This window comes from Triticum urartu, chromosome 3A (genome assembly GCF_056163025.1).
Source record: "Triticum urartu cultivar PI428250 chromosome 3A, HENAU_Tu73, whole genome shotgun sequence".
Taxonomy (NCBI): domain Eukaryota; kingdom Viridiplantae; phylum Streptophyta; class Magnoliopsida; order Poales; family Poaceae; genus Triticum; species Triticum urartu.
The window spans coordinates 23,807,871-23,832,870 of NC_141875.1; the positions used below are offsets into that span (position 1 = coordinate 23,807,871).

A 25,000-nucleotide genomic window follows, 5' to 3' on the forward strand; every position below is an offset into this window, starting at 1 on the left:
ATCAGAGTGATGTCAGCAGGTCAACTGGTCGGGTGACCAGTCAAACCAGACAGGTGGGTCCAGTGGGACCCACATGTCATTGTCAGTGGGCAATAATAGGGGGTTTAGACTAACTAAATAGGTTAATTAGTGGGTGGGCCCCAGCAGTCAGTGTCTAATTAGGTTTTAGTTAATTAACTTAATTAATTAGCAGTTTATATATTTGTTTTTATTTGTTTTATGGCATGGGGCCCGCATGTCAGTGGCAGTAGCTGCCACGTCAGCGAAGTTGACTTCGGTCAATGTGGCTATTTGGGGCCCCCAGGTCCACAGGCAGCGACCCAGGGGGTGGGGCCCGCCTAGCCATGACGGCGGACGGCGCCGGAACGACGCCGGTGAGGCAAAACGCGGCGACGCGGCTCGGGCGAGCGTCGGGTTTCGTCTACGGGGCACCAAAACGAGCGCGGTCGGGCGCATTAGAACGGCAAGACGACGGCGTGTCGGTTGGTGGTGGTTACGCGGGCAGTGGTGGCCGGAATCGAGCTCGGCGAGCTCATCGGCGGTGAGGTGGTTCGGGCGTGAGACGAAGACGGCGACGCAGCACGCTTCGGGGCTAACGGGAAGGCTAGGGGGGAGCTGCGCGACGCGCTGAGCACAAAGGGCTCGGCCCCGTGACCATTTGGTCACCGGAAGGGCGCCGGCGACGCGCGCAAGCGGCGGCACAGTCGGGTGTGTGGCGAACGGCGGCAGCAGGGTGCAGACGGGCGAATTAAAGGGGGTGGGAGGTCCTACGCGTTGCGGGGAACACGTTGCGCACGGGCTCGTGACCACTTGGTCGCCGGAGCCACGCCGACGACGAGCTCGGGCTGAGCCGCTTTCGGGCACGAGGTGGGGAAGGAGCTATGGTGGCGGAAATGCTCGGGAAAGAGAGGGGAGGAAGCGGGGGCTCACCGAGCGGCACACACGGTGGCCCTTGGGGGTTTAGTAGCTGCAGGGGCGTCGCCTGAGTTGTGAAGAGCGGCGACACGTCTCGTCGGAGCAGAGGAGGAAGACGGCGGCGTCGGGGCGTTGCGGTGGCTCCGGTCTCCAACGGGTTGCACCAGTCGAAGCAGCGGACGACGGCGGCCCTTGGAGACACCGTGGGGTGGCGAGGTGGGCTCGGTGGTCGTGGCTAGGCCGGAGCCATGGCGTCGGTGGCGCTCGGATGCGGAGGGGAACGAGGGGGAGAGGCGCGGTGGATCTGAGGGGGGAAGGCGCAGGAACCGAGGCGAGAGTGGGGGCGAGTGAGAGGCGGGATCGAGGAGGCGGGGGCGCGGCAGCCTTATCCTTGCCCCATCGCCGGCGAGGGAGGTTCGGCGGGGACGCGCCCTGTTTCGACCCGGGTCGGGGGAACAGGGGAAGGGGACGCGACAGAGGGAGGCGGGCCGAGTGTGGCCAGCTGGGCCAGGTGGGCCGACTGGTGTGAGCTGGGCCGCCTGGTCCAGGGGGGCTTCCCCCTTTTTTTGTTTTTGTAATTTCTTTATTTTATTTATTTTCCTTTTCTGTTTTATTTAGTTTAGGGCATTTAGGTATTTTTAAAAATTGTGTCCTCTACACCATAATTACCAGTGCAATATTTGGCACCCACCGAACAATTTTGTTTTGGCTTTTGAAAATGTTGGGTGTTCGTCACTAATTCATTTTTGAATTTGTAATGTTTTTGGAACTACCACCTGATTAGCAACAATAACATAGATGACATGGCATCATGAGGAGAGTTTTACTGTAGCCTAATTATCCGGGCGTTACAATTCTCCTCCACTACAAGAAATCTCGTCCCGAGATTTAGGAGGTAGAAGGAAACAGTGCGGGGTATTCATCTCGAAGACGATCCTCGCGTTCCCAGGTAGCTTCGTCTTCAGAGTGATTCGACCACTGGACCTTGAGGAACTTGACCGCCTTCTGACGTGTGCGGCGTTCAGCTTGGTCGAGAATGCGGACCGGATGCTCTTTATAGGAGAGATCCTGTTGCAATTCGAGCACTTCATGATCCACTGCTCGGATTGGGTCCTTGAAGCATCGGCGGAGCTGTGACACGTGGAACACATCGTGAACCTAAGAAAGGTTCAGTGGAAGCTCTAGTTGATATGCCACTTTTCCACGCCTCTCGAGAATAGTGAAAGGACCAATATAGCGGGGAGCTAGCTTTCCTTTGATCCCGAAGTGGTGAGCACCCTTCATTGGTGTAACTCGAAGATAGGCCTTTTCGCCAGGTTGATAGACCAAGTCTTTATGATGACGGTCATAATTACTCTTTTGACGCGACTGAGCAGTCTTGAGATTCTCGTGAATAATGCGAACTTGTTCTTCGGCATGTTGGATAATATCCGGACCAAAGAGTGGACGTTCCCCAGTTTTTGACCAGTTCAGAGGGGTTCGGCACTTTCGTCCATATAACACTTCGAAGGGGGCCATCTTCAGACTAGCTTGATAGCTATTATTATAAGAGAACTCAGCATACGGGAGAGATTCCTCCCATTTCTTGCCGAAGGAAATAACACAAGCTTGAAGCATGTCTTCGAGAACTTGGTTGACACGTTCAACTTGCCCTTGTGACTGCGGATGAAACGTCGTACTGAATGACAGATGAGTTCCCATAGCTTCTTGGAAACTTGCCTAAAATCTTGAAGTGAATAAACTACCACGGTCTGAACTGATAACCAGTGGAATACCGTGAAGTGAAACAATTCTGGCCATGTAGAGAGTAGCAAGCTGACTAGCAGTGATTGTCTCTTTGACCGCCAGAAAATGTGCAACTTTAGAAAGCCAGTCAATGACGACAAGAATATCATCATTACCTTTCTGCGATTTGGGAAATCCAGTGACGAAGTCCATTTCAACATGGTCCCATTTCCATTCAGGAATAGAGATAGGTTGCAGAGTTCCAGCAGGCCTTTGATGCTCTGCTTTGATACGGCGACAAACGTCACACTCAACAACATAACAAGCAATATCCTGCTTCATATTAGACCACCAGAATCTTTGTCGGATGTCTTGGTACATCTTTGTACTACTAGGATGAATAGACAAAGGCATATCATGAGCTTCTTCCATAACCTCTTTAGTCTGATCCAGGTTTTTCCTCAAACGTGGTACTACTAGGCGGCCTTTGAAGTACAAGGCGCCATCATCGGCGATAGAGAAGAAGGAGGGCTTTCCCTCTGCTAGATGACGTTCAATCTTGTGGACTTCAGAGTCACAACCTTGAATAGTCTTTATACCAGCTACGAGATCTGGTACGACAGCCTGGGTATTTAGAGAACCCTTAGTAACAACACGAAGATTCATCTTCTGAAACTCTGGGGAGGGGGGGGCGAGTGCTCTAGGAGGAACAATATGAAGGTTCAGCTTTCTAAATTCTTTGACAAGCGAGGGCTGAACTTTGTGAACCTGGAGGTAATTGCGGTAAGACTTGCGGCTCAAGGCATCAACCATTACATTAGCCTTGCCGGGGGTATAGGATATACCCACGTCAAAGTATGCAACAGTCTCCATCCATCTCTGCTGACGGAGGTTCAGATCTGGCTGAGTAAACAGATACTTCAGACTTTGGTGGTCGGTGAAGATTTCGCAATGTTTACCGAGAAGGTAATGTCGCCACTGCTTCAGTGCATGAATGACAGCAGCAAGCTCGAGGTCGTGAACTAGGTAGTTTTCTTCGTGAGGGCGCAGTTGACGAGAGTCATAAGCAATCACTCTGCGCTCTTGCATTAGGACACATCCTAATCCTTGACGGGAAGCGTCACAGTAAATGACGAAGTCCTTCTTAGTATCAGGTGGAGCAAGCACGGGGGCAGAAGTCAACTTGTCCTTGAGCGTCTAGAAACTTTCCTGACACTTGTCTGTCCAGTCAAACTTGACACCCTTATGCAACAGATTAGTCAGGGGCCTGGCAATCTTGGAGAAGCTCTCGACGAATCGACGGCAATAGCTGGCGAGACCGAGAAAACTTCGGACTTGCTTCACATTCTTCGGAGGAGTCCAATCGAGAATAGCCTGAACTCGTTTAGGGTTGACGGCAATACCATCCTTGGAGATGACATGCCCAAGATAGGTTACTTCGGGGAGCCAGAATTCACACTGGAATACTTAGCATACAGTTGATGCTCTCGAAGCTTTTCTAGCACAAGACGAATATGTTCAGCATGTTCTTCTTCGTTCTTGGAAAATACAAGGATATCGTCCAGATAAACCACGACGAACTTGTCGAGGTAATCCATGAATATATAGTTCATCAGACGAGAGAAGGTGGTGGGAGCATTCGTTAAGCCGAATGACATGACGGTGTACTCGTATGATCCATACCGAGTCACGAAGGCGGTTTTTGGGATATCCTCTTCACGAACACGGATCTGGTGGTAACCCAACCTCAAGTCGAGTTTGGAGAACACTGATGAGCCAGCCAGTTGATCATAAAGATCACTGATCCGAGGAAGAGGATATTTATTTTGAATGGTAGCTTGGTTTATAGGACGGTAGTCTTGGACTAATCGGTTTTTCCCATCCTTCTTCTTAACAAAGAGAGAAGGTGCTCCCCAAGGAGAGCAACTTGGGCGAATGAAACCTTTGACAAGAGATTTGTCGATTTCCTCCTTAAGCTCAATGAGTTCATGCGGCGGCATCTTGTAGGGTCGTTTAGCTATAGGGGTGGTGCCGGGTTTCAAGTCGATGATGAATTCGACAGCTCTAGCAGGGGGAATCCCTGGAAGTTCTTCTGGGAAGACATCTTGGAATTCACAAACGACGGGAATGTTTTCAATGCCCTCGAGTGGTGCAGCGTTCAACGCATTCAAGGCATAAAGCCGTGCCTCGGCGTTTTGCACCAAATGAGCTTGGTAAGTAACTATTTCATCTGAAGGGTGTAGCAGATGGACGGTCTTAGTGGCGCAAACTATAGAAGCAGTATGCGCTTTTAACCAATTCATTCCCAGAATGAGATCAATGCTACAGGACTTCAGTACGATGGGAGAGACAAGGAATTCCAGTCCTTCGATTTCTACAGGGACGTCATTGCAAATCATGGAGGTTCGACATTGGCCCGCAAGGGTGTGTACTAATAGTGAAGCATTCATGACCTCACATTTAATGTCGTGCAAGCATGCAAAATCTTCTGACATGAATGAATGTGATGCACCTGTATCAAATAAAACGGATGCTGGTACTGAATTTACGAGGAGTGTACCCATCAGAGTAGCAGGCTGGTCTTGAGCTTCGTTCAGATCAACGTAGTTGGCATGAACACGATCATAAGACTTGGCATTGTTGCTGCGTGGCTGGTTGCTTCCACGGCCAGTTGCTGGAAGGGCCAGTTGATTCTGGTTCTGTTTGCATTCCCTAGCACGGTGCCCTGGTTGTCCACACCTGAAGCACAACCCATTATTGGGAGTGGGAACAGGAGCTTGTGGTGGTGGAGCTGGAAGTCTTGGCTGCCTAGTTGGAGGAGCAGGCAGACGAGGTGCAGCATAGGTCTACCTTGGGGCAGGTGCATTCGGCTGGTACATGCTGTTGGGAATCCATATCTTGCGCTTCTGCGAGGACGGGCCCGAAGATGAGCCCGTGTCATGGTTGCGCCTGTGAGAGCTCTGGTATTCCTACAGACCAGTTTCAACATTGATGGCCTTGTTCACCAGGGTGGCGAAATCAGCAAAGTCATGCACTAGAAGTGCGAGCTTGATGTCAGCTTGAAGGCCATCACGGAACTTCTCCTGTCTGCGTGCATCAGTTGCAATGTCTTCTTCAGCATAGCGGGACAAGTCAAGAAACTCCCGCTGATAAGTTTCAACAGTCTTGTTGCCTTGGGTGAGGTTGCGAAACTCGCGCTTCTTACGGTCCATGACTCCCTGAGGAATGAAGCGAGCACGGAAGGCAGCTTGGAATTCTGGCCAGGTGATGATTGTTCGAACTAGCAGAGTACGCCTGTGGCTGTCCCACCATTGAGCTGCGGGTCCCTTCAGGAAGAAGGAAGCAAAGGTGACATAGCTGGCAGGGGCTACAACAGCAGACTCCATCTCATAGGTGATGTCACGAAGCTAGTCATCAGCATCCAGAGGCTGAGTTGAGCTGCGGTACACAGTTGGGTTCAGGCGCATGAAATCCTGCAGAGTTACTGGGGCTGGCTGCTGGTTCATATTGGGGCGAGGAAACTGAGCCATCATATTCTCCATGAACTGGCGATTCATCTCAAGTTATTGGATCATGCCAGCCATGTACTCAGGCGGTGGTGCAAAGTTGCCACCATGACCACGACCACCTGGTCTAACCATCCTGCTAATATATAACAGGTGGTAGTTCAGCATTGAGAAATTTGCAAAGACAAGAATCATTCATGATGAAACATGCACAATGAAAGCAGCACGATAGATACTACATAGTAGTCGGCATATCTTACAAAAGAGATCATGCATAGAGTTCGGTACACAGAGATCAGTACATAGACTAATACATCATAGGCGGCACGCAGGCTCGCGGCGAATGCATCTAACACTAACAAGAAAGCCTACATCAGTCCCAGGAGGAACTGTGGAGGTAGGTGTAGCCTGAAAGCTGGTAGTGTGGCATCGGGAACTCCACGTCGGCAACCTGGGGTCCGCGGGTACTCTGGTGCAGAACCCGACGCTCAAGTGGCAGAAGAGGACCAAGTGCGGGAGAGTAGCCTCCCACCTCTGGCCAACCGACACCATGGGTCATCACGGTCCTGGCTGGGTAGATCGCAAAACGCGGCAGCTCTCCAGATCTGACAAAGGGGTGCAACATCGTCAGAGCACGGTAAAGGTGCTGACAAGTGGTGTACAACTCGTGGCGAAGAGCTCGGTTAGCTCGATCCAGCCCATCAGCATGCGGAACCAGGTTCTGATGGTAGAAGGGCTCTCGGGTGACAGTGGAGTAGGCAGCAGTGTAGTAACCCTCCGCACCAACATCGGATGCGATAGCAATGTGCCTGAAGGGGGAGGTGTCCAACTCCTGATACTCTCCACGAAGATGTGTCAGAGCAGCATAAGCAGAATCGTGGACCGCCATGTCGATAGTCACTCCAACACCATGAGCAGTGTGCAACACGGTAGCAGAGTCATACTCCCAAGAGTAGAGGTGGACGATGGCACGGTACTGCTCCTGATTGAAGTCCTGATACTCCTCATAGACGGTGTACTCAGGGTGCCAGCGATAACCCAGATATGTCATCATCTCAACCAACACAGCAGGTGATCCTGAGGCACCAATGGCCGTCGTGTGGCGCACGACCTGTCTCGTGGGTTCCATCTAAAAACAAAGATGTTTCAAAGGAGTCAACTGATAGTGTGGATAATTCAATATACTACTATAATGAATAGCTAGGGCTTATCCAACTTTGGGGTGAACGTGGTCACAGGATCCTAATGTTAAAGTTAGTAAAATTGTTTAACCCGAGTAGAGAGAGTTCAGAGTCCCAGATTAAGGATCGAGGAGTAAAAGATCCTAATACCACCCAGATAGCGACGTGGGCCCATAAGGCACACAGCCATGTTAGTAAATTTTTTTGTAATGTCTAGACTCAACTTCGGCCAAGGAGTGTGGAAGGGGGATTCCTACAGGCAGTCGGCTCTGATACCAACTTGTGATGCCCCCGATTCAATCGTATACTAATCATACACGCAAACATGTACGATCAAGATCAGGGACTCACGGGAAGATATCACAACACAACTCTACAAATAAAATAAGTCATACAAGCATCATATTACAAGCCAGGGGCCTCGAGGGCTCGAATACAAGAGCTCGATCATAGACGAGTCAGCAGAAGCAACAATATCTGAGTACAGACATAAGTTAAACAAGTTTGCCTTAAGAAGGCTAGCACAAACTGGGATACAGATCGAAAGAGGCGCATGCCTCCTGCCTGGGATCCTCCTAAACTACTCCTGGTCGCCGTCAGCGGGCTCCACGTAGTAGTAGGCACCTCCCGAGTAGTAGTAGTCGTCATCGGCAGTGGCGTCTGGCTCCTGGGCTCCATCGTCTGGTCGCAGCAATCGAGTATAGAAAAGGGGGAAAAGGGGGAGCAAAGCAACCGTGAGTACTGATCCAAAGTACTCGCAAGCAAGGAGCTACACTACATATGTATGCATTGGTATCAAATGGAATAAGGGTATCATATGTGGACTGAACTGCAGAATGCCGGAATAAGAGGGGGATAGCTAGTCCTATCGAAGACTACGCTTCTGGCCACCTCCATCTTGCAGCAGGAGACGAGAGTAGATGGTAAGTTCACCAAGTAGCATCGCATAGCATAATCCTAACCGATGATCCTCCCCTCGTCGCCCTGTGAGAGAGCGATCACCGGTTGTAACTGGCACTTGGAAGGGTGTGTTTTATTAAGTATCCGGTTCTAGTTGTCATAAGGTCAAGGTACAACTCCAAGTCGTCCTGTTACCGAAGATCACGACTATTCGAATAGATTAACTTCCATGCAGGGGTGCACCACATAACCCAACACGCTTGATCCCATTTGGCCGGACACACTTTTCGAGGTCATGCCCGGCCGCGGAAGATCAACATGTCGCAGCCCCACCTAGACCAACAGAGAGGTCAGCACGCCGGTCTAAACCTAAGCGCCCAGGGGTCTGGGCCCATCGCCCTTAGCACACCTGCATGTTGCATGGGCGGCCGGAAGCAGACCTAGCCTAGCAGGCGTTCCAGTCCAATTCGGCGCGCGCCGCTCAGTTGCTGACGTCACAAAGGCTTCGGCTGATATCACGACGTCGAGTGCCCATAACTGTCCCCGCGTAGATGGTTAGTGCGTATAGGCCAGTAGCCAGACTCAGATCAAATACCAAGATCTCGTTAAACGTGTTATTTTGAAATAACCGCGAACGCCGACCAGGGCCAGGCCCACCTCTCTCCTAGGTGGTCTCAACCTACCCTGTCGCTTCGCCACAAAGATCCACTCAGAGGGCCGTCGGGACAAACGTCCTTTCGGACCCAATCCGTGAATCACTCGCTTGTACTCCTACGAGCCGACCCGTCTTTAGTCACCACAAATATCATATATAAAGTATATAGTATATACCCGTGATCACCTCCCGAGTGATCACAGCCCGATAGTATAGCATGGCAGACGGACAAGAATGAAGGGCCACTGATGATAAACTAGCATCCTATACTAAGCATTAGGATTGCAGGTAAAGGTAACAATAGTTGTAGCAACAATGACAGGCTATGCATCAGGATAGGACTAACGGATAGCAGTAACATGCTACACTACTCTAATGCAAGCAGAGAGTAGAGTAGGCGATATCTGGTGATCAAGGGGGGCGGGGGGCTTGCCTGGATGCTCTGGCAAGAGAGAGGGGTCGTCAACACCGTAGTCGTACTGGGTAGCAGCGACGTCGGTCTCGATGTCTAGCGAGAGAAGAGGGGGAAGAAACAATAAATATAATGCAAACAAATTCATGACGATGCATGACATGACAAAGCGTGATGCTAGTTGTGCCCTAACGCAGTACGAGGTGGTACCGGTGAAGGGGAAAACATCCGGGAAAGTATTCCTAGTGTTTCGCGTTTTCGGACAGATGAACCGGAGGGGGAAAGTTGCGTGTTCGGTATGCTAGGGATTCGTGGCGGACGAACGGGTTGCGTATCCGGGTTCGTCTCGTCGTTCTGAGTTACTTTCATGTAGAAAGTATTTTCATCCGAGTTACGGGTTAAAAGATATGATTTTCTAAAGATTTAAATCATTTTCTGATTTTAATTAGTTATTTAATTCTAACATTATCCAAAACAGTGAATGATGACACAGGCATGACATCAGAGTGATGTCAGCAGGTCAACTAGTCGGGTGACCAGTCAAACCAGACAGGTGGGTCCAGTGGGACCCACATGTCATTGTCAGTGGGCAATAATAGGGGGTTTAGACTAACTAAATAGGTTAATTAGTGGGTGGGTCCTAGCAGTCAGTGTCTAATTAGGTTTCAGTTAATTAACTTAATTAATTAGCAGTTTATAAATTTGTTTTTATTTGTTTTATGGCATGGGGCCCGCATGTCAGTGGAAGTAGCTGCCACGTCAGCGAAGTTGACTTCGGTCAACGTGGCCAGTTGGGGCCCCCAGGTCCATAGGCAGCGACCCAGGGGGTGCGGCCCGCCTAGCCACGTCAGCGGACGGCACCGGCGAGGCAAAACGCGGGGACGCGGCTCGGGCGAGCGTCGGGTTTCGTCTACAGGGCACCAAAACGAGCGCGGCCGGGCGCGTTAGAACGGCGAGACAACGACGCGTCGGTTGGTGGTGGTTACGCGGGCAGTGGTGGCTGGAATCGAGCACGGCGAGCTCATCGGCGGTGAGGTGGTTCGGGCGTGAGACGAAGACGGCGACGCAGCGCGCTTCGGGGCTAACAGGAAGGCTAGGGGGGAGCTGCGTGATGCGCTGAGCACATAGGGATCGGCCCCGTGACCATTTGGTCACCGTAAGGGCGCCGGCGACGCGCGCAGGCGGCTGCACAGTCGGGTGAGTGGCGAACGACGGCAGTAGGGTGCAGACGGGAGAATTAAAGGAGGTGGGAGGTCCTACGCATTGCGGGGAACACGTTGCGCACGGGCTCGTGACCACTTGGTCGCCGGAGCCACGCCGACGACGAGCTCGGGCGGAGCCGCGTTCGGGCACGAGGTGGGGAAGGAGCTGCAGTGGCGGAAATTCTCGGGAAAGAGAGGGGAGGAAGCGGGGGCTCACCGAGCGGCACACACGGTGGCCCTTGGGGGTTTAGTAGCTGCAGGGGCATCGCCGGAGTTGGTGAAGAGCGGCGACACGTCTCGTCGGAGCAGAGGAGGAAGACGGCGGCATCGGGGCATTGCGGTGGCTCTGGTCTCCAACGGGTTGCACCAGTCGAAGCAGCGGACGACGGCGGCCCTTGGAGACACCGTGGGGCGGCGAGGTGGGCTCGGTGGCCGTGGCTAGGCCGGAGCCATGGCATCGGTGGCGCTCGGATGCGGAGGCGAATGAGGGGGAGAGGCGCGGTGGATCTGAGGGGGGAAGGCGCAGGAACCGAGGCGAGAGTGGGGGCGCGTGAGAGGCGGGATCGAGGAGACGGGGGCGTGGCGGCCTTATCCTCGCCCCGTCACCGGCGAGGGGGGTTCGGCGGGGACGCGCCCTATTCCGACCCGGGTCGGGGGAACAGGGGAAGGGGACGCGGCAGAGGGAGGCGGGCCGGGTGTGGCCAGCTGGGCCAGGTGGGCCGGCCGGTGTGAGCTAGGCCGCTTGGTCCAGGGGGGCTTCCCCCCTTTTTTGTTTTTGTAATTTCTTTCTTTTATTTATTTTCATTTTCTGTTTTATTTAGTTTAGGGAATTTAGGGATTTTGTAAAATTGTGTCCTCTACACAATAATTACCAGCGCAATATTTGGCACCCACCGAACAATTTTGTTTTGGCTTTTGAAAACGTTGGGCATTCATCACTAATTCATTTTTGAATTTGCAATGTTTTTGGAACTACCACATGATTAGCAACAGTAACATAGATGACATGGCATCATCAGGAGAGTTTTACTTTAGCCTAATTATCCGGGGGTTACATCCTCACAAGAAGCCCGAGAAGCTGGACTTGATACATTCCGATGTTTGCAAAATGTCGGTAAGATCTCTTGGTGGTGCTAAGTACTTTGTGACTTTTATTGATGACTTTTCCAGGAAAGTTTGGGCCTTCACTTTGAGGACCAAAGATCAAGTACTAGGTCTATTCAAGCAATTCCAAGCCTCGGTTGAGAGAGAAACTGAGAAGAAGATCAAGTGCATTCGCACTGATAATGGAGGAGAGTATATTGGGCCATTTAATGCATATTGCAAGTAGCAAGGTATTAGGCATCAATTTAGTCCCTCGAAGACACCACAACTGAATGGTCTTGCTGAGAGGATGAACAGGACAATTGTGGAGAGAGTTAGATGCTTGTTGTCAAGTGCAAAGCTACGCAAACAGTTTTGGGGTGAGGCTTTGATGACTGCAGTTTATATTATTAATCTCTCACCAAGTTATCCTTTGCAGGGAGATGTTCCTAACAGGGTATGGTGTGACAAGGACGTCTCATATGACCACCTGAAGATTTTTGGGTGCAAGGCCTTTGTTTATATTCCTCAAGATGAAAGGTCAAAGCTTGATTCGAAGACACGACAGTGTATCTTTCTTGGCTATGGTGGTGATGAGTTTAGCTACAAGCTGTTTGACCCTATAGCAAGGAAAGTTGTGAGAAGCCATGATGTTGTGTTTGTTGAAGACCAAACAATTGAGGATATTGTGAAGACAAAGGGGCAGGTTCCTCCTCAGCAGCAGCAAGACATGATTGATTCTGACCCAGTTCCTGCAGCTCCAGCTCCCGTGCAAGTTGAAGCAGATGCAGAAGATGTACAAGATGATGTACATGGTGGTGCAGGTGAAGAAGATGCTCCCCAGCAGTAGCAACAAGAGTATGATGCTGAAGTTGATGATCCGGATCAGCGGGAAGCACCAGCACCAGAAAGTCAACCAACTGCTCCACTCAGAAGATCCAACAGGGGTCGAATTCCTTGTAGCAGGTAACCCTCAGATCAATACGTGGTGTTATTATCTGATGGTTCAGAACCTGAATGCTTTGCAGATGCAATGGAAGATGAGCACAAGAAGGAGTGGAAAAATGCTATGCAAGAAGAGATGGATTCCTTGCATAAGAATCATACTTATGAGTTGGTGAAGTTGCCCAAGGGCAAGAAAATTTTGAAGAACAAGTGGATCTACAGAATCAAGCAAGAAGAGCACACATCACATCCAAGGTACAAGGCTAGGCTAGTTGTAAAAGGATTCGGCCAGAGAAACGGCATTGACTATGATGAGATCTTTTTTCCGGTTGTGAAGATGATATCCATAAGAGTAATCCTTGGCATGGCAGCAAGTCTCAACTTGGAGGTTGAGCAAATAGATGTGAAGACTGCATTCCTTCATGGTGAGTTGGAGCAAGAAATATACATGGAGCAACCTAAGGGGTTTCTTGTGAAAGGCAAAGAAGACTATGTGTGCAAGCTGAAGAAAAGTCTCTATGGCCTGAAACAAGCACCAAGTCAATGGTACATGAAGTTTGAAAGTGTCATGGGGGAGCAAGGCTACAAGAAGTGTAGCTCAGACCATTGTATGTTTATTCAAAGGTTCTCAGGTGATGATTTCATCATATTATTGCTCTATGTTGATGATATCCTGATTGTTAGCAAGAATATCTCTAGGATTGCTAAGTTGAAAAGGAGTTGAGCAAATGTCTTGCTATGAAAGACTTAGGTCCAGCAAAGAACATTCTCGGGATGAGAATTGAGCGAGACAGAAATTGCAACAAGTTGTACTTGTCTCAAGAGAAGTATATTGAGAAGGTACTTCAGAAGTTCAGGATGGAAAATGCTAAAGTTGTGAGTTGTCCACTAGCAGCCCATTTCAAGTTGAGCAGAAAGCAATGTCCTACCACTGATGAGAAGAAAAAGGAAATGCATCATGTTCCTTATGCTTCAGCGGTTGGGAGTTTGATGTATGCTATGGTATGTACAAGGCCTGACATTGCTCATGCGGTTAGTACTTTAAGCAGATTTATGTCCAATCCAGTAAGACCTCATTGAGAAGCCGTGAAGTGGATTTTGATATATCTCCGGGGCAGCACAAATCTAAAACTTTGCTGGCGGTGGTGAAGCCAAGCTGGTTGCCTTTTCAGATTCTGACATGGCTGGAGATGTTGACAGAAGGAAGTCTACTTCAGTTACTTGGTTACCTATGCAGGGGGAGCGGTGTCATGGCAAAGAGGCTGCAAAAATGTGTGGCACTGAATACAACTGAAGCTGAATTCATTGCAGTAACAGAGGCGAGCAAAGAGCTATTGTGGCTGAAACGGTTGGCTTGTGAGCTTGGTTTTAAGCAAGACAAATATGTGTTGCTTTGTGACAACCAAAGTGCTATCCACTTAAGTAAGAATGCAAGCTTTCATTCAAGGTCTACGCATATAGAGGTCCATTATCATTGGATTCGAGATGTGTTGTATTTCAAGAAAATGCAACTTGAGAAGGTTCACACTGATGACAATGGGACTGATATGTTGACTAAAGTGGTGACAAAGAAGAAACTTGAAGTATGCCGCCGGCTCGCTGGCATGGCTGCCGAAAGGCAGTGATACCCTACATGATGTCGAGAGGGGGAGTTTGTTGGGCTAAGTCCCTCCACATGGAGGTGTGTTGGCAGCCCAACATCAGCCCACATAAGTCCAACACATGTGAGTCGTTGATCCTCGTTGCATCCAACGGTTGAGAGTGCTTCCAAGGGAAGTGAAGTAAGGAGAAAACCCTGGCCACCCCACCCCTTGCTGGTGGTGGCTGCCATTCATGAGAGTGCGAGAGAGTACACACAAGAGAAACCACAACCTGAGAGAGAGGAAGAAGAAGAAGCAGAGGTTCTGTCCATATTTACTGCATCTGACTAGACAGTGTTCAAGCTGTTGATTGGAGGCTCAAACGTTCTTGGATCGACCACAAACTTGGTAAGCTCGTTCCTTACTTTGAGTACCTCGATCTGGTTAGCTGGTTTGAGGATTGGGTTAGTGGAGCATCTGATTTGAGAGTGGTTTTGTCAGCTCTTACTGCTGCAGTTTCAGAACAGAGTAGGTTTGGAGACGAACAGTTTGGGTAGGCAAATGATGTCCGATTAAGCTGAAATTTGGTGGGGATGTCAAGAACTCATGTGTCTACTTGTCTGCCAAATTTGGTGCTGTTTGGTTCAGCGGTTTAAGAGCAGTTCGCAAAATACTGAAGGGTACAGAAGCTGTGTAAACTCTGCTTTGCTGAAATCTTGCTTCTTGTGGTTGTTGTTGCTGTTGCCGGTTGGCAACGTGGAGAGTGTGTTGTAAATCTCTCTAGAGGTTCTAGAGCATACTTTGTACTCATCATTCTCATAGTGAAGTTGCATGGACCGGTCGGTCCACAGCCGTGGTTTTTTACCCCTCAAGTTGATGAGGTTTTTTCACGTTAAATCCCGTGTCACATGTGCATGTTGTTTGTCTTATTCCGCTGCTTACTTGTTGGTTGAAGCTGTCCTCAAAGTTCATCACAAGTGAAGGGGGCTTTGTAGTGTGCATATTTACCGTGTCGGTGAATTTGTGCAGCGCATTGTTGCTTTCCAGCCCCAACATTTGGATAGCTTGAAAGATTATGGCTTTTGGCCTATGTTCAAGTCATGTGCATTTGGTGATGAGTAATATGAAGGACATCCAGGTTTACAGGTTATTGGACAGCGGATAGCCAACAAGTTGAAGGGTTAGCCCTTAGCTGCAAAAAGTGTTGGTGCACTGTTGAAAAGAAACCTTGATGGTGGGCACTGGATGTCAGTTTTGCTAAGTGATGAATGGAAACTGCAGCAAGGGCCGGATGATATCATCCCTGCATTGAAACTTAGTTTCACACACTTGCCTTTCCATCTCCAAAGGTGTTTTTCTTATTGTGCACTATTTCCTAAAGGTCACATGTTTGATGGGATGGAATTGGTTCGCATTTCGATATCACAAGGTTTTGTTCCTTCTGGAAGTAAGAGAATGGAGGAGACTGGTTATCATTACTTGAATGATTTAGTGGACCGAGGTTTTTTTCAAAGAAGCACATACTATTGTATGCATGATCTGATTCATGACCTGGCCCATATAGTTTCTTTAGACGAATGTCATATGTTGGAAAATTTTGATTCAAGTAGTGGAACATGTCACCCAACTATTCGACACCTATCTATCAATACAAGATCTGCTTATAAGTGGAACACAAGTGCCCGGCATTATTCTCCCAATGATAACTTTCAGAGAAAGCTGGCTTACATTGGTGGAAAAGTGCAGACCAAAACGTTGAGCACATTAATGTTATTTGGAAAGTATGATGAAGGATTTTCTGAAACTTTTTGCAAGGTATTCAAAGAGGTGCAGCATCTTCGCGTTTTGAGGTTATCCGTACTAACTTCCAGCATAGACACTCTTCTTAGTGACTTTGGCAAATTGATCCATCTTCGCTATCTTGAACTAATATCAAGTGGACTAGGTGGACCCTTGCCAGAGGTTATATGTCGACTTTATCATCTCCAGGTTCTTGATGTAGAGTATTGCATGGATCTTTCTGCTTTACCACATGGCATGAACAATCTTTTGAACTTGAGGCATTTTGTTGCTCGAGGCGAATTGCATGCAAAGATTGCTGGAGCTGGAAGGCTAAAGTTCCTCCAAGAATTGAAGGAATTCCGAGTGGGAGAGACTGAAGACTTTCAGATTGAACAGTTGAATGGGTTAAAAGAATTGGGAGGATCTCTTGCAATTTACAATCTGGAGAATTTGGGTAGTAGAGAGGAGTCTAAGAATGCTGGATTAAGGGACAAGATATACATCCATGATATGTTGCTTTCATGGTGTAAGAATCGGTTTGGTGTGAGTTCTATTACTGAGGCACAGGTGCTTGAGGGTCTTCATCCAAGTTTTGGGCTCAAGCGCCTTCATATAACTAGTTATGGAGGTATTTGTTCCCCGACATGGTTGAGCTCCAATTTTCCACTCACCAGCTTAGAGTCCATCTATCTGGAGAATTGCACAAAATGGGAGATACTTCCGCCACTTGGGCAATTTCCACTACTTAAAACACTACATTTGATACAGTTGTCTGCTTCAACAGAAGTACCAGTTATGTACTGTGACGATTGGACTGAGTCTGAAAAGCATGTCATTTTTCCATGTCTAGAAGAACTTACAATAAGAGATTGCCCTAAACTAAGGTTATTTGCATTACCTCAATGTTCTTCCAGTGACAAAGGCTTTCACTCATTTTGTTGTCTCCGTCGTGTTAACATTTACAACTGTCCTCAGCTGGTTGACTAACCCCAGTTTGGTGAGATGAAATCTCTATCCATAATGTCTATTGAGGGAGTAGGATCATTTCCTGACATCAGATTATTTGTGCGAGCATTACATATCAAAGGGAGTGCTAGTGTGAGAACCTTGGATGAGATATTAACATCAATTTTGACTTACTGCAGGCTTAGTGGGCTTGTGAAATTAACAATTGCAAGCTTCCTAGATCTAGCATATTTGCCCTGAGAAAATTTCAGCCGACTTCTCTGCTTAGAGATGCTGGTAATTATGGATTGCCCAAAGTTTTTCTTGCCTGCTTATTCGTATAATCAAGGAGTCCCATCTTTGCTCAAGAAGCTTGTAATCCAAGAATGTGGTATAAATGGGAAGCAGTTATCTGACTTGCTGTTGCAATTGCCCTTCCTTTATTTCTTGACTATTGGAAGCTGTCCAAAAATAGCATCCTTGGCAGTTGGTGATCTGATTACTGGGAATTTCAGCTCCTCAACATCTTACAACCACTACTGGACAATTGATGGCTTGTTGCATATCCCACTTGACCTCTTAAATCGGCTTGAGTATTTGTGCATACAAGACTTCCCAGATCTGGTTCTTCTGTGCAATGAAGGCTTTCTTGGATTTATCTCACTCAAAACACTACACATAACAGGGTGCCCACATTTTTTCTCTATATGGACAGAAAAAGAATCCAGTGATAGCTGGTCCCTCCTACCACCATCGATACAAGACCTTATGGTTACTCACATGGATAACAGGTTGCTGTCTTTCATCCTTTCTAATCTCACCTCATTGTCCACCTTGGCAATATCACGGAGTCCAGGGCTGACATCTATTATTCTCCATTCTTGCACATCTTTAGAAACATTTATTATTGAGAAATGTGCTAGGTTATCTGCTCTGGACAGCATGGGGTCTCTCTGCAGTATCAAGCACATGCGGATTTTTGAATGTCCCAGTTTGGCTATACCTTGCGGCCCTTCATCTCCAGATGGGCAGAACAAGGATCTGTACTTTTTACTGCATCTAGAGAAGCTTGAGATTGATAACGCTTCATTCTTTAGCACAGCAATTTGCAAGAGCCTCCCCTCTCTCCAACATGTGGTGTTTTTCATGGTAATAATAACTCAGTATAGTTGCATTGGTGAACTTGTAGGGTATACAATGATTTCTCAATCACTCATTCTCTGCAGGCGAAGAATGTGAGATCGTTCACAGAAGAACAAGACAAAGTAATTTGTCACCTTACATCTCTTCATATTCTTGATTTTTGCTACTGCTCTGATCTCATATCGCTGCCTAAGGAACTGCATCGTCTTTCTTCCGTCAAGAAACTATCTATCAAGGCTTGTCCAGGAATTCTATCATTGCCAGAAATGGGCCTGCCGGCTTCCCTGCAGGAGCTGTATGTGAGCAACTGCAGTACAGAACTAAAGGAACAGTGTAGAAAGATAAAAAAACGTTAGATGCGTTTATGTTCTTTATCAAAAAAAAAGATGCGTTTATGTTGATAGACATGACTCAGATAGAAGTGTTTGTATGTAGCTGTCCGATTTGGTTGAGCCGTAGGTAGACACCAATGCATGTAGGATCATGTGAGTAGCCACCCAACTGATTTGGTTGAGTCATGTGTTATTGAAGTGATTCCAGGACTGGTGTATGAAGCGTGAGTTTAGCTGAGTCTAAAGCATATGCATGCAACCAAGTTTGCTATATAAGAGAAGTAAAGAGCAGAGAAGAAGGCTGTGAGGGCAGGAAATAATGTACTAGTCCTAGTGCCACCAAGGAGAAATGCCTCTGGGCTAAAGCAAATCCCTGAGCGTGTCTCCCTTGGTACGTATGTGTTGTGTGATAGTGGAGGAAAACAAACACCAAGATATTAACAGTTTGCTTTTGTGCAGTAGTAACACTAAACTTCAAGCTAACGATCTACAAGTGAATCCTTGGTCCAGTCTCATCATCTCTTTCTTCGTGGTTCAAAATCTGCATTTGAAGTTACGAACGGCTTAATTGTAAAGACAGTCCAGAGGTACCCACATGGTGTTGTACAATCCGCCGCTCACCTCGCCTGCCGCCTCCGTTTGTCTACATCAATGTGGCATTTAAGTCATTGGAAATTACCCCAGCTGTCCGTCTGCGTCACTGTGGCATTTAAGTAGTACTGCTACATAAACAGTATAGGCAAAATCATCTCATTCTTGCTACTCCCTCTCTGTTTTAAAATGTAAGGCGTATTCTTTTTGACAAGACCAGCATTTGACCGATAGTACTCTGGTATGCAATTCAGGGAATTTATGGAAAGTACTAACAATATTATCATCATTTACCCTCTATCACCGCCTTCCATTTTTGCATCAAAGTTCATGCAATTGTATTTCGATTTTCTTTGTTTCTCCCCAATAAAAGAACATTTGATCTTGAAACTTCGCAGATCAACAACACACAAGTACTACCATGTGCAGAAATAATTTCGGATGTTTTGGCGCAATATAAAAAAGGGCAGCCTGGTGATGTACAAGGGTCTGACCAGTTCAGATCCTTTGGCGCAATATAAATGTTTAAAAATGATACAACTAATTCAGAATTTGAAATTTGACAAACTTATGCTTCATCAAAAAAATTGGAAACATTTTATTATAATGAGTGGCACTTGTGTATAGTTGAACTGCAAAGTTTCAAGGTCAAATGTTGTCTTGATTGAAAGAAACAAAAAAGAGAAATTTCTAGATAAGGATAGCACGAACCTTGACGCAAACTGAAAGGTTTAGATACAGGGTAGAGTGGTATTGTAGTACAACAAATCCACCAAAATTCAGATTGTTTCTTAGGTGTTCATGTATGCTTAAGAGTACCCGTGGACGTGTGTGAACTGTTGAAAATACAAAATACATTCATCAAAGTAGTAAAATATTTCCTATTTTTTGTCAAAAGTTGTTAGCATGTACTGTAGCTGGTTTGGTTGAGTCGTAGGTGATAGGCAGCAGTCCTGGAGTGTGGATTGAGTGAGCCGGTCAGCACAAAAGTGGTTGGTTTGGTTGGGTCATGTGTGCAGGATCGTGTGAGTAGCCAGCCAACTAGCCAAGTGATTTGGTTGGGTCATATATATAGTCGTGGAGTGATCCCAGGAGTTGTGTGAGAGGCGTGAGCTTAGTTCAGACTTGAGAGGCTAACAGAAGCCTATACATGTAATCAGGCTTGCTAGTAAGAGGTAGCGAGAGAAGGTAGTGAGCCAGGAAACAGTGTAGCTAGTCTATAGTGTAAGAGATGTGAGGTGTAGTCCCAGCAGATAGTTGGAGAGAGGTCTGTGGGATTTTTGAGCGGATAGAGAGGTCTGTGGGATAGTGGAGGAAAACAAAGAGTTGTGGGATAATGCATACATACCAACATGATGCCGTACATGCTGACGGTGAGCTCACCTGCAGCGAGGCAACACTGCGCCTAAGCACGCCGCTCTTCACGATGCCTCGACGTAGCACCTTGGCCAGGATAGCTTGAATATCTCCAGCGAGGAAGGGACTCAAATGCTGACCTTTGGAAAATACATCTGTTCTTGTTCTGCTTCAATCACGGTGGCGTTGTCCGAGTAGTACTGCCTCATAAACAGAATACATTGTATTGGACTTCACTCTATGAACGCATAAGCTTAGAGAACATAATTTAGGTAGCCATGGTGTTTTGGTGGAACCACCTCTTCTCACACATTAGCACAACCATGAAACTCTCATGAATTTATCGGCAACTTCTTTATTAACGTATTCAGGTGGGAATTCTCTCCCACGGATATCCGTAAAAATAATATTAATGTGATTGGCGCTAGTAGCAGCTGGTTTGGACAAGCATAGTGATGTGGAGATAAGGCGTAGCCTATTTGTTGATGAGAAAATAGCACTGTGAAAAGGCAGGCCCATTGATTTTGAAAACGGTGAGTTTCAAGAATTTGTCAGGGTAATATGAATCACAATGGGACGCAAACGGCAATAGGAGGGACGAGGGCACCAGTCGTTACTCCCATTACTGGATCATATAATGTTTTCGGTGCAAGGGTTGGACAATATAATGTTTTCAGTTCAAAGGTCACAATTTACACAAACAGATGAAAAATATCTATCAAGATGTTTATTCCTTGTGAAACAGTCTTGAATATTTGAATGTCGACAAGAGACTTGCAAACAGTGGAAATGAGATGGTAACAGCCAAATCAATAGGTTATTATTAAAAAAGGGCATGGACAACACATCTGTATGTATTTGGCAGCTACACGGTGCCAGGCATGCCGTTGGAGGTAGGGACTGGTGAAGGGAAATACCATCGCCCACTAGTTGGCTTGAGAACTTGCACGCTGACTTGGCCAGAAGGACCAGTGCATAATACGAGGCCAAAATGCAGCATCTGATGGTTGAATTTCGTGCAACGGTCACACAAGGACTAGCAAGAACAAAATTGCACGCAGAGTGCGGTAATATACTCATGACTATATCCATGGCCATCTGATGATCTAGCCAGGTGGCTCGTCTATATATAGACCATCACAAGTCTGGAAGCTATATATTGGTTTAAATGGAAGGACGAAATCCTAGACTTAGTGGGATACTTAGGGTGTGTTTGGTTGGGGACGTAGAATGTAATGTTATGGTTCCATTCCACTAGAATGCGTTGGTTCCGTTTCTATGTTTGGTTTGGACAAATAGGTGAAATGGAACGGTTCCATTTTAGTGTTTGGTTGGAGATGTGGAATGGAATGCATTTTGGTTCATCTCACCTTTTGCATAAAAATAATGGTGTTTCTTCTCACACACACACATATATATATATATATATATATATATATATATATATATATATATATATATGCACAATTGTCACTAGTCTTCATATTTTTGACACATAATAAATAATTGCCAAGGAAAATACTACCTATTCATTAGGAAAAGGAAGCTAGCAAGGGGCAGAACATAATTATCTTCCCCATTAGAGCTTGCTGTGATTACGAGAAGCTAGCAAGTAAAATGGTCGTTACTGCCGCTAATTGCTGTGACTGCTTGCCGCTGCTTGCCCATCTGTAGCACGTAGCCCAGGGACGGGCATTGCAGAGCATGTGCGAGGAGGCAGGGAAAGCCGAGCAGAGCTGATGGACGATGGTGCCCACGTGGAGGCGGTGCCAGGAGGCCGAGCGGAGCAGGAGGTAGTGGGAGTCGCGTGCGCTGCTCTACCTCCCAGATCGGCCGCCGCGGCCGCTGCTCCGCTTGTCGGATCGGACGCCGCCGCCATGGCTCTGCCTGTCAGATCGGACGCCCGCCGCTGCTCCGCCTCTTCCCGGTCAGACCCGAGGATCCCACCGCAGCGACCAGGTCGTCCTTTCAACGGGGAGACATGAGGGACAGGAGTGTGCCGGCGGTGAGACATGAGTGAAGGGTCGAGGCTGGGGCATGGTCGAGGGAGAGAGGGCAGAGTTAGGCTGTGTTCGGTTGGGAGGGATTTGGAGGGGGTTTGGCAGGGATTGAAATGGATTTAATCCCCTACAAGTCAAAACCTCCTCAAATCCCCTCCAATCCTCTTGTGAAGGGGTGTAACCGAATAAGGCCTTAGGGAGAAGGGAAGACGCGAGCCGTTCCGTGTGGTTCCTCCGATTTGGAGGTACCAGCGGGTTCCGCATCCGGGACGAATATGCCATTCCATGGAATGACTTGGTTCTGGTTCTTCGACCCAACCAAACGCGAGAACCACCCCTGGGAACGGGACGGACCCATTACATTCCAGTTGATGACCTGAACCAGACACACCCTAGCTACATACAACTCTTATGAGATATTGAAGTGAAACAAACAAGCCAAATGTTTTGCTATGCGACTGGTGCGATCAAATAACCTATGGCCAGAAACTGATCAGGCAAATGATGATGCGTTATAGGTTTTGTACCAGCTGGCTGGAAGCCATTTGGATCGGAACCTAAGCGGACAGAGCGCTTGGATTCAAGATCACTTTGTATCACTTCAAACAACACCCACATGTTGTTGGCTCAGCCCGCAGCGAGCTCGCCGGCAAAGAGCGCATCTCCCTCCACCATGCGGTGCATGGGCATCACTGGCATGTGCCGTCAGCACGTCCATCAAGTTCTCCAACTTTCCCGTATCAAGCCTCACTGTCGGAGAGCACCACAGCCGACGCCCCCACCAGAGAAGAAACGGCTAGAACATGTAACCTTGGAAGGCGACCTTAATGGTGTGAATTTTTCAGTTTCCCTTTTAAAAAGTGGTTGGAAGCATGGCGAGATGGAAGATGAGATCTGGTTCCAGCTTTATTTCTGAGGGCACCTTCAACTTTCGTTTTCTACATCGCTCATTCACTCCTTTTTTTGAAAAAAAATCTCTATTGACATAAGAGGTAAGAGTATATAATAGATCTGAGTCATTAATTTTTATTAAGTAGTCAGTCTAATTAACTCTTACCTTCTTATCTCTCATATGAAAAGAGGGAGTAAGAGGGAGCATGTCAAAATTGCTCAAAAATATGCGGCGGAAAACCTTCATATACATGGAAAGCACTATCCTTTTAGTTTTTTAAATAATAAATTTTAACGAAACATTACAAATGAAAAATGGTTCACGCATATTTGAGCCATGGAAGCCACAATATTCGCCGTGGATTTTATTGTGGAGTTTTCCCCCTCATGTTAGGTCTACCTCCTTGCATCATCCTTTGGCTGCGTTGAGTATCCCACCCCCACCCCGCCTGATCCCCGTCGGCAATCCCCACTCAGGCTGACTCAGGGGCGACCTTGTGTCACAGACCGACTTTGGTGCGATTGCTTGGAGGGTAGGCGCGCCTTGGGGTCTGGATCATGAGATACTCTTAGGTGTCCAGGGTTTCAAGGATGGTGTCTAGTTTGTCTATGGATCATGACCTTGAAAAGATGGTGAAGAGGCTCGGATTGTCTCAAGCCAATCTTGATGATGTGGTGTTTGAGAAGGAAGAATTGCTACCGGCAGGGGCAACCTGCTGAGTGGCCATCATCAGACTCCACATAGGTTAAGAGTATAGTGAGATTATTTTATAAAACATGAGAATTACATGGGATCTAGCTCTGGAAGTAAAGTTTAGATCATTGGTGGATAATTTGTTCATATCAAAGTTTTTGTGCCTTGGTGATTTGGACAAAGCAATGGAGGAGGTCCATCGCAATTTCGTGGCAGCCCGGTTATCCTAGCTTCGTATGATGGATTCTCTAAGACGTCTAGAATCGACCATTTCCAGTTCAAGATTTGGGTGCCGATTCATGATTTGCCAGATGGGTACAACTCAATGGTAAAGTCTCTGCCTCAAAGGTGAGGGAGTTTGATGCTGCTGAAACAGCCTCGAACGACTTCTCTTGGAATTTGTATGGTGAAATATTGAAAATGTCAGATCTTTTTGGATTAAATATGAGCGGCTTCCAGATTGGTGTGATGTATGCGGCATGATTAGACATTTTCGTACCAAGCACGAGGACCGAGTTCACCCGACATTCACCCTCATGTTTAATGATCTTGTTTCTGAAAAAGACCCATAAATTAACTATTTAAAAAAGGTTATTAGGATCGTTCATTACAAAATTCACCATGCAGGGCGGAACACTATTAAGAACAATCCCATCAGATCTATTAATAAAGCTAAACTTCGCAATTTTGTGAGCCATCCCATTGGCTAGCTGGTTGATTTTCGCAATTTTAAAATCCTTGATCATCCTGGATATACTCAAGGCTTCTTTCTTCATATGAACAAGAGGAGACATGTCAAGCTTCTCATTTGCAAAGAAAGAACGAATAAAAGCACAACCAGTCTCCAGAATAATGGACCGGTGAAGAGTAATAACAATATAAATGCCTGCCATGCATGGACGCAGCTCAGCTTCATTCACGCTGGAACACTGACATAAAAGTCCCACAAAGAAATAATAACTTCACCAGATGAGTTCCTAGTGACCACCCCCACACTGACAGCATTAATACTCTCCACATAACTCGCATGGACATTGATCTTGATGTAATCATAAGGTTTCCACACCACATGATCTTGTAATGGTGCATAAACTGGTATAGCACCTCCCATTTCCCCCTTACCTTTGTTACTAGGAACAACCTCAATAGTATCCTGATAGGA

General features: G+C 47.3%; 1 pseudogene; it reads left to right on the top strand.

Annotated features, from left to right (window-relative positions):
* The first annotated feature begins 344 nt into the window (after positions 1 to 344).
* Positions 345 to 22,238, top strand: LOC147978036 (uncharacterized; annotated as a pseudogene).
* Positions 22,239 to 25,000: the final 2,762 nt, after the last annotated feature.